Raw genomic sequence first — 8379 nt, 5'->3', positions numbered from 1 at the left:
ATGGGCGTGGCACCGCCCACTTTTTTGTAAAATCCCATATCTCGGGACCCGACTGACCGATTTCGACAAAATTTGGTACGGCATTTTTTATGTCACATTGTGAAAATTAGTGAAATCGGACAACACCCATGCTTATTTCCCATATAGCACAATTTTAAATTCCATTTGATCCCTACAGTTTCCAGTACACAAATGAAGAAGCAATTAATATAACGGGATACAACTTTGCACGAATAATGTAAGTGTGTGCCACCTTATGATCAAAAATTATTCAAATCCAAGAAAAACTGTTCACGCCCATACATAGGTACCGAACATTTAGACCGCGGTACCTATAGTTGACTTTTGATAGAAAATGTCGGTCAATGTGAGATATACATATGTAAGTACATAACTGGAAATAAGGAATCATCCTTCTCTTATGATGGTGGGTCTGCATGTCAAAAATAGGTTGAATCGGGCCAACACTTCCCTTAGCCCCCATATACTTAATATACATACATAAATTTTTTCGGGCTTCCGGGTGCCGCATATGTACATATGTATGTATATCGGCCAATATGTGAGTTATCCCAATTAAAATAAGAGCGTATTTTACTCATAACAGTATATATTTGTGCCTAAAATAGATAAATTTGAGCTAAAATTTGGCCTAGCCCTTATATAAGTAATATCAGAAGGGTCAAACCACGTCTAGTGGTCCAAGAAAATTTCGAAATATGTATGTATTACCGATTTTGAAAAGAAAAGGGACCAGACGCATACCAAGTGATATATGTAAATATTTCGTCAAAATTCCTTTTTTGTTAAAGTTATTGAAGGTTGAAATTTAAAGCATGATAAAATTGTAAAATTTTTTCTCATAAACTACTAGAGATAAATCGATGAAATTTTGTGAGGACAAAGAAAAATGGTCGTGCTATATTAAAGATTTGTTTTCACGATCCATTTGTTTAAATAATAATATTTTACGCAATTTTTTGTTAAACAATTGAAATTTTTATAGTGTTCTTCACGCTAAAAGAAAATCGAAAAGTATGTGTTACAAAGCAGAAAATATTCACCTATAATAAACTGAAAAAAATTTTTGTTCATTCATACCATTCGAAAGATAATGAATTTTTTGTCCCCCTACCGCTCTTAAAACCTATGGCACATCGATTGACTTGAGACGATTTTGCATATCTATAAGTGACAGTTACAAAAATCAGTTACATTTCATAATTTAGAGATGTATTTACACTTGAATGAAAATAAATATGCCGAAAGCAAATACGAACTTTTCTATATCACAGTGAAAAAGCATAATAACAATAAAAGTAAAAATAGATGTTGACTTTGTTTCAAAATATTTACAAAATTTAAGTGAATTTGATTTACTTATGTTTAACCTTTTAGTGTTTGAGTTATTTACAAAATAAAAAAAGAAGAACAATCGATTAATATCTATGATGATCTCTATTCAGTATATTCAAAATTGCAATTATGAGCTCTTTTTAGTTTTGTGACCTGCCAGCTGTGAGGTCACAATTAGTCACAAATTGAGACGACACCTCAAAATGTCTCAAATAGTGAATTTCCGTTATAAACCTACCAGATCCTGCCAACTGTCAAAGACACTGACTGGAGAAATGGGCATCTCTTTATCTCTGGTTGTGTTTTTGTTAAGGTTGTTAGATTACAGTCTGGAAGCCGCTTGTTGCCAATTTGCTTCCAAATATACATAAGTATGTGTGTACATAATTGTTGGCATCTAGCGTAAACGTATTTGTTTTTGGCTTCTCCGCTATACTCTTGCATCATGTTGCTACAAAACATAATAGTTTTGTTCACAGTTTTAACTTAAAACTAAGTGAGATAGATAGGGTTATACATATGTATACATACATATATTGGGTAGTGGAAAAAATCTTTTCATATTTTGTCAATAGATATTGTTGCAGTCGCATATCTCTAGTGCTACCAATCACATTATGTCATACCACATAGTGTTGGAAAGGTGAGATTTAAACCTTCATATAACCAAAAAAAATTACATTCAGCGAAGTCGAAAAAAATTTTGAGTTGATTGAAAATAATGAAGAAATTCGCTATTTTTTGAAATTTTTGCATAAAAAAGGAAGAAAGCCACGCAAGCCACCAATGAAATTTGTGATGTTTACGGAGACGATGCTGTATCAGTGCGTATAGCACAGCAATGGTTCGCTCGCTTCCGTTCTGGAAATTTCGATGTGAAAGATGCACTTCGTTCTGGTTGACCTTTTTTTGAAAAAGTTGATGAAATTATGGAAAAGATTGAGCAGGACACATTTAAAAACGACTGAGTACAAAAAGCAGCTCGAGGTTTGGGTACCACATGAATTGTCTGTGAAAAATTTAATGGACCGATATGAAAACGAACCATTTCTTAAGCGAATGGTAACAGGAGAGCAAAAGAGGATCAAATACGACAATAATGTGTGAAAAATATCATGGTCAAAGCGTGGTGAAGCTCAACAAATGGTCGCAAAGCCAGAATTGACGCCTCGAAAGGTTATGCTAAAGATTTGGTGGGATTGGAAAGAAATCATTCACTATGAGTTGTTCCAGCCTGGTCGAACGATTGATTCTACATTTTACTATCAACAACTGATGAGATTGAAACAAGCAATCGAAAAAACGGCTAGAACTGATCAACAAAAAGGGCGCCGTCTTCCATCAGAACAACGCTAGACCACACACATCTTTGATGACTCGGCAAAAACTGGAAGAGCGAAGCTGGGATGGTTTTGATACATCCATCATATAGCCTTGACCTTGCACCATCGGACTAAAATTTGTTTCGGGCAATGCAGAACTCCCAGTTTTTCGCCAAGAAACCAGAAAAGTTTAACACTGATGGAATAATGTCTCCAGCGGAAAAATGCCAAAAAGTGGTCGACCAAAATTGTACATATTTGGTTCATTAGAGTTCATTATAAATATAAAGAAATAAGTTGAACTTCGATTAGAAATACGAAAAGACTTTCGACTACCCAATATAAAAAAATTGTATCATAAGAAAAAATACGATAACAAATTTTAATGAAACTTAGTATACATGTTCTTTGGCAAAAAAGTAATGCAGACTTTGTATGTGGGCGTAATCGGACCACTGCCACGCCCACAATGCGTCACTAAAAGAAAACCTATAAACAACTACCACAACTAAGCTGAATATGTCTCGAACGTTCGACGAGTCACTCGCGGACGATGCGTCGATCGTTGAGGAAACAGGAAAAAAATTAGTAAATGAAACCACAAAGTTTGTGTTTAATATAGCAAATTAAAGTGTTGGTTCTTTATTAAATCGTGATTACCAAAAATTACTTACTGGTTTGTGCTTGTGGTGATGCTGGTTGTGGTGGCCGGTGGACGACGTCTTACTTCCTTCGCTCTCTAGGAAAAAGTAAAAGTGCGCGACTAGCAGGGTCGCTTGCTAAGCGGGAGTTTTCAACGAAACCATTGCCAGTTGAGTGAAAGTTATTAACAGTTGAGTGAAAACTATTAACAGCTAACTGGCAATGGTTTGTTATATACTCACTAGGGGTGGTAAAAAGAAATTAGGCGCTGGCCTAAACATACCGGCCCCCTTGCGGTGAGCAACAAAAAAAAAAAATTACATGTCCATCGACCACCACAACGATGTACAAATTTATGGCACAATATGAGTACAGCTAAATAGAAAATAGTTTAAGTTCATTTATTTGTTATTATAATTATATTTTTTTAAAATAACAATCCAAAAAACAATACTTATTCTAAATAGGAATGCAAAAAAAAACAATAGAATAAGTTAAAAAAAAACAATACTAAAATAGCTTAATTTAGTACCGGGCCGTACCCGAAAGCACCCAGCCGAATATGGAGCCCTGAGCGAGGAGCTGCCCAAATGTTTGTGGCATGACCTGTTGGGTCATAATGCGGGAGTATACATCCGCGCCGAGCACCAAGCGTATTGGCGACGACTTGTGGAAGTTTGGTGCCGTGCTGGGATCACCTTATGTCATGAATGACATTTTTAATTATTGGTTAAGTGCGCACACGTGCGCAGATTAACCCCGGCAGCAGAAAAAGGTAAGTGAGTAAAAATAATTGAATTTACATATTTATTTGAATATTTTCTTTCAGGCTTCCTGGCAGGATCGCATGAAGAAATCAAAAAGGAGGTATCTGGAGGCCCCGGCGAGAAAACATTGATGTGTTGTCCCCTGTTTGCTGGCAGCAGAAAAGGTAAGTAAGTGAAGATAATGAAATTTGCAGATTTATTAAAATATTCTCCTTTATTTTCAGACTCGTGCGCATGCTCTTCTTGCTTTCCCCTTGGTGTGAAACAACTGATCGTTGGTGTCAACAAGATGGATTCGTCTAAACCACCATACAGTGAGACTTGTTATGGGGAAGTCCAGAAGGAAGTATCCTCATCCATCAAGAAGCTCGGTTACAATCCAGCTGCTGTTGCATTCGTGCCAATCGCTGGCTTGGCATGGTGATAACGTGTTGGAAGCATCCACCAATGGTACAAAGGATGGAAGATTGAACGTAAGGAAAGCAACTCTGGGGGTAAGTTGATTTAATAACACAACCATAAAATGAAAAAAAATGACGCACAAGTAAATATGACGTTAACATTAGGCCAGATTAACAAATATTTCGATGTAAACGTGCAAAAATCAAATGTTGTGAGAAGCGTTTGCTGAAATCCTAAATCATAAATACTTATTATTTTAATAATTGCCGATTGATTGAACTTCGTGCAGTTGTCATTTATATACATATTCTTATATGCTTCGCTTAGACTAATGTTCAATAATGGAAATTAACTCGTAGTACTTCAAAAAATACATGCTATGAGTACAATACATACGTATTTACGCTTTTCCGGTTGCTTTAACGTACATTTCCATGCTTATGTTTAGCTATTAAAAGGTTGGTACGCAGCTCTCAAGTAATTGCTCAAGAAAAAAAATACATTATTTCTCAAGTAATTTTGGCAGCTGGTTACGCATTGTGAATGATCTACATTAGAAGAGCAAGAGAGAATAAACAAAGAAAACAAACTTTGTGCGTAATATGTATGTGTATATGTGTATGGTAACATAAATATTTTCATTGAGATTTAGGAAATGTTGTTGATGATTGGTAGGTTTTATACAACATTTCAAAATGGAATATGCTTCATAATAATGATTTCAACTAATTTAGGATGAATTTGACGATTACTTCGAATTTCCTTCAAGAAACAATTGTTGATTTGATGTTTCTTCGCAAAACCAGGTTTGCCATATTCACATTTTACTGAAAAAAGTATCAAAAATTAGTACTAGATTTCTTTAGAGCTGCGTACTAGCACAAGTAAATTTAGCGCAGGAAAGTATCTTGACCGTTTCTTAAGCGTTTTTTTATATGAAGTTTTTACGTTTCTTGAGAGCTGCGTACTAAGCTAAAAGGTGAAACAATATAGCATGAGAAAGTACATAACTAAATATTTAACATTTTGGCCGATTACAATTAAATTGAATAAAAATTACGAGAAACAAAACTATTAATGAATAGAGATGTGCGAATACACTGAAAATAAATTGTGTGAAGAATGTGACTTAAGATTTTAAGAGAATGAAATAAAATCGATGCGAAAATTTATAATACAAAAAGAATAAAAAAATTTATTTCAAGCTGCGTTGAGGGGAATGCAAACGAAATATTTCAAAATTGCAATTCAAGGCAATAAAAAATATGTAAAACTTAAAAAAAAATGTTTTTCAAAGTAAAATCTGTTTATTTTTATACTCTCGCAACAATGTTGCTAAGGAGAGTATTATAGTTTTGTTCACATAACGGTTGTTTGTAAGTCCTAAAACTAAAAGAGTCAGATATAGGGTTATGTATACCAAAGTGATCAGGGCGACGAGTAGAGTCGAAATCAGGATGTCTGTCTGTCCGTCCGTCCGCCTGTCTGTCCGTCCGTCCGTCCGTTCAAGCTGTAACTTGAGTAAAAATTGAGATATCATGATGAAACTTGGTACACGTATTCCTTGGCTCCATAAGGTCAAGTTCGAAGATGGGCAAAATCGGCCCACTGCCACGCCCACAAAATGGCGGAAACCGAAAACCTATAAAGTGTCATAACTAAGCCATAAATAAAGATATTAAAGTGAAATTTGGCACAAAGAATCACATTAGGGAGGGGCATATTTGGACGCAATTTTTTTGGAAAAGTGGGCGTGGCCCCGCCCCTACTAAGTTTTTTGTACATATCTCGGAAACTACTATAGCTATGTGGGCGTGGCACTAAAAGTGCGTTAACGGACTAACAAAAAACGTCAGAAACACTAAATTTTACTAAGTTTTTTTTTAAAAATTGAAAATGGGCTACGTATCTCGGAAACTACTATATAATATTTTCTTATAGCTATGTCACACCAAACTATTTTGAATTCTATATACATTAGGAACCAGAGTCGTTTTAAAAATATGTACGTGCACAATTAATTAGAACAACGTAAATTCGCTTCTTCTTTTTTTTTTTTTTTTAAGATTTTCTGTCAGATCGTAGTAAGTGTGTCGGAAAGCTAGGCTTCCGATGTGGCTGGGGAACGGTTGTGTTGAGTAGGGTGTGCATCCACGTTTTCCTCCTCGTAGGGTGGTAGTAAGACCAATTTGGCAAGCGGTCTTGTAACTTGGTCTTTTTCAGTAATAATGTCAACTACTCGCACTCGGGTATCAGCACCTGGGTGTATATTGACAATCCTACCCAATCTCCACTCGTTCGGTGACAAATTGTCTTCCTTGATGACGACAAGGTCACCTGTCTTCAAATTAGTTTTTGGATGTTTCCACTTAATGCGTTTCTGCATTTCTTTCAGGTATTCAGTTTTCCACCTTTTGCAGAAGGATTGATGTAAGGCCTTAAGTTTTTGCCATCTATTTACGATAGAGGCACTGCTTTCATTTATATCCGGTTCTGGTGGGGCCATCAGATGTCCGCCGACCAAAAAATGTCCTGGAGTAAGTGGCTCCAAATCAGTAGGTTCGTTTGAGGCTGGGCTTAATGGTCTCGAATTAAGGCAAGACTCAATTCGGCATAAGAGTGTGTTAAACTCTTCAAGAGTGTATTTTTGCCCAGACGCAATCTTGCGGAAATGACTCTTAAAGCTTTTCGCACCTGCTTCCCAAAGTCCGCCCATATGAGGAGCTGCAGCAGGTATGAAATGCCATGTAAGAGCTTGGTGGCTATACTTTGAGATAGCATTGTTGCGAGCATCGGCTATGAAGGCTTTAAGTTCGGACCTTAGGGATCTCGATGCTCCAACGAAGTTTGTACCATTGTCAGAATAAATATTCTTAGGGCAACCTCTTCTAGAAACGAATCTAGAGAGAGTTGCTAAAAATTACTGTGCTGATAAATCGGTAGTGGCCTCCAGGTGGATGGCCCTTGTTGTAAAACAGACAAACAGACAGACATACCCTTTGGATACACGGCATCCTCTTCCACGGTAGCTTTTTATTTCGAACGGACCCGCGAAATCTACCCCCGTATTCGTAAAAGCGCGTGAAAATGTGGATCGTTCGGACGGAAGTGCACCCATAAGTTGCGTCTGAGCGCGTTTTTTGAAGATCGTGCACGTCTTGCAGTTATGGATGATGGATCGGATCAAGTTTTTCACCCTTGGAATCCAATACTGAGCCCGCGTTAGCCGTAACATCAGCTGATTTTCTCCATGCAAAGAGACTTGATGAATAAAATGGATTATTAGACGAGACAATACGCAGTTGTATGGAAGGATAACTGGATGGCGCTCATTGTATGACAAGTCGAGAGACGCACCGAGACGGCCACCAGTTCTCAACACTTCATCTTTATCGAGGAATGGATTAAGAGAGAGGATTTCACTTTTTGCATCGATGGGCTTACCGGATTTCAGACAACCATACTCTTGACCATATTTCTGCTTCTGTGTATTTATTATCAAACGTCTTGTCGTTGCTTTAATTTCTTCGGATGAAATTAAGCAAGACTTTTGTTGAAAAGAAGCCTTTGTGTTTGGATGAGCTCTTTGAGAGAATCTCATAACGTATGATAACACTCTCAAAGCTCTCGGCAAACTCGAAAAACGGTCAAGGATGTCGTTAGAATCCCCTGTATTGTTGTACAAGCATGTACACGTACCTGTTTTTCCTCTATTGTCGTCTCGTAGTCATTTTGTCGTAATGGCCATTTGGATTGATCTTCTTGCAGCCAAGAAGGTCCTGGTCCTTCGAGCCAGATGATATTCAAAACCAAACAACACAAAATCGTCAACAGATTAATTTCAGGAAGATGACTCGCTACAGTACCTTGAAGAAAACCGCGACGCTACA

At 36.9% G+C, this 8379-nt stretch overlaps 1 long non-coding RNA gene across 1 annotated transcript; it reads left to right on the top strand.

The window, feature by feature from the left end:
- Nucleotides 1-3799: 3799 nt before the first annotated feature.
- Nucleotides 3800-4593, top strand: LOC126755250 (uncharacterized). The gene is made up of 3 exons (XR_007666472.1): nucleotides 3800-4095; nucleotides 4150-4251; nucleotides 4312-4593. It is a non-coding gene; the product is annotated as an uncharacterized LOC126755250 (long non-coding RNA).
- The last annotated feature ends 3786 nt before the right edge of the window (nucleotides 4594-8379 follow it).

This window comes from Bactrocera neohumeralis, chromosome 4 (genome assembly GCF_024586455.1).
Source record: "Bactrocera neohumeralis isolate Rockhampton chromosome 4, APGP_CSIRO_Bneo_wtdbg2-racon-allhic-juicebox.fasta_v2, whole genome shotgun sequence".
In the NCBI taxonomy this organism is placed as follows: Eukaryota; Metazoa; Arthropoda; class Insecta; order Diptera; family Tephritidae; genus Bactrocera; species Bactrocera neohumeralis.
The sequence above is the reverse complement of the archived record's forward strand: the minus strand, read 5'-3'. Positions and strand labels throughout refer to the sequence as shown.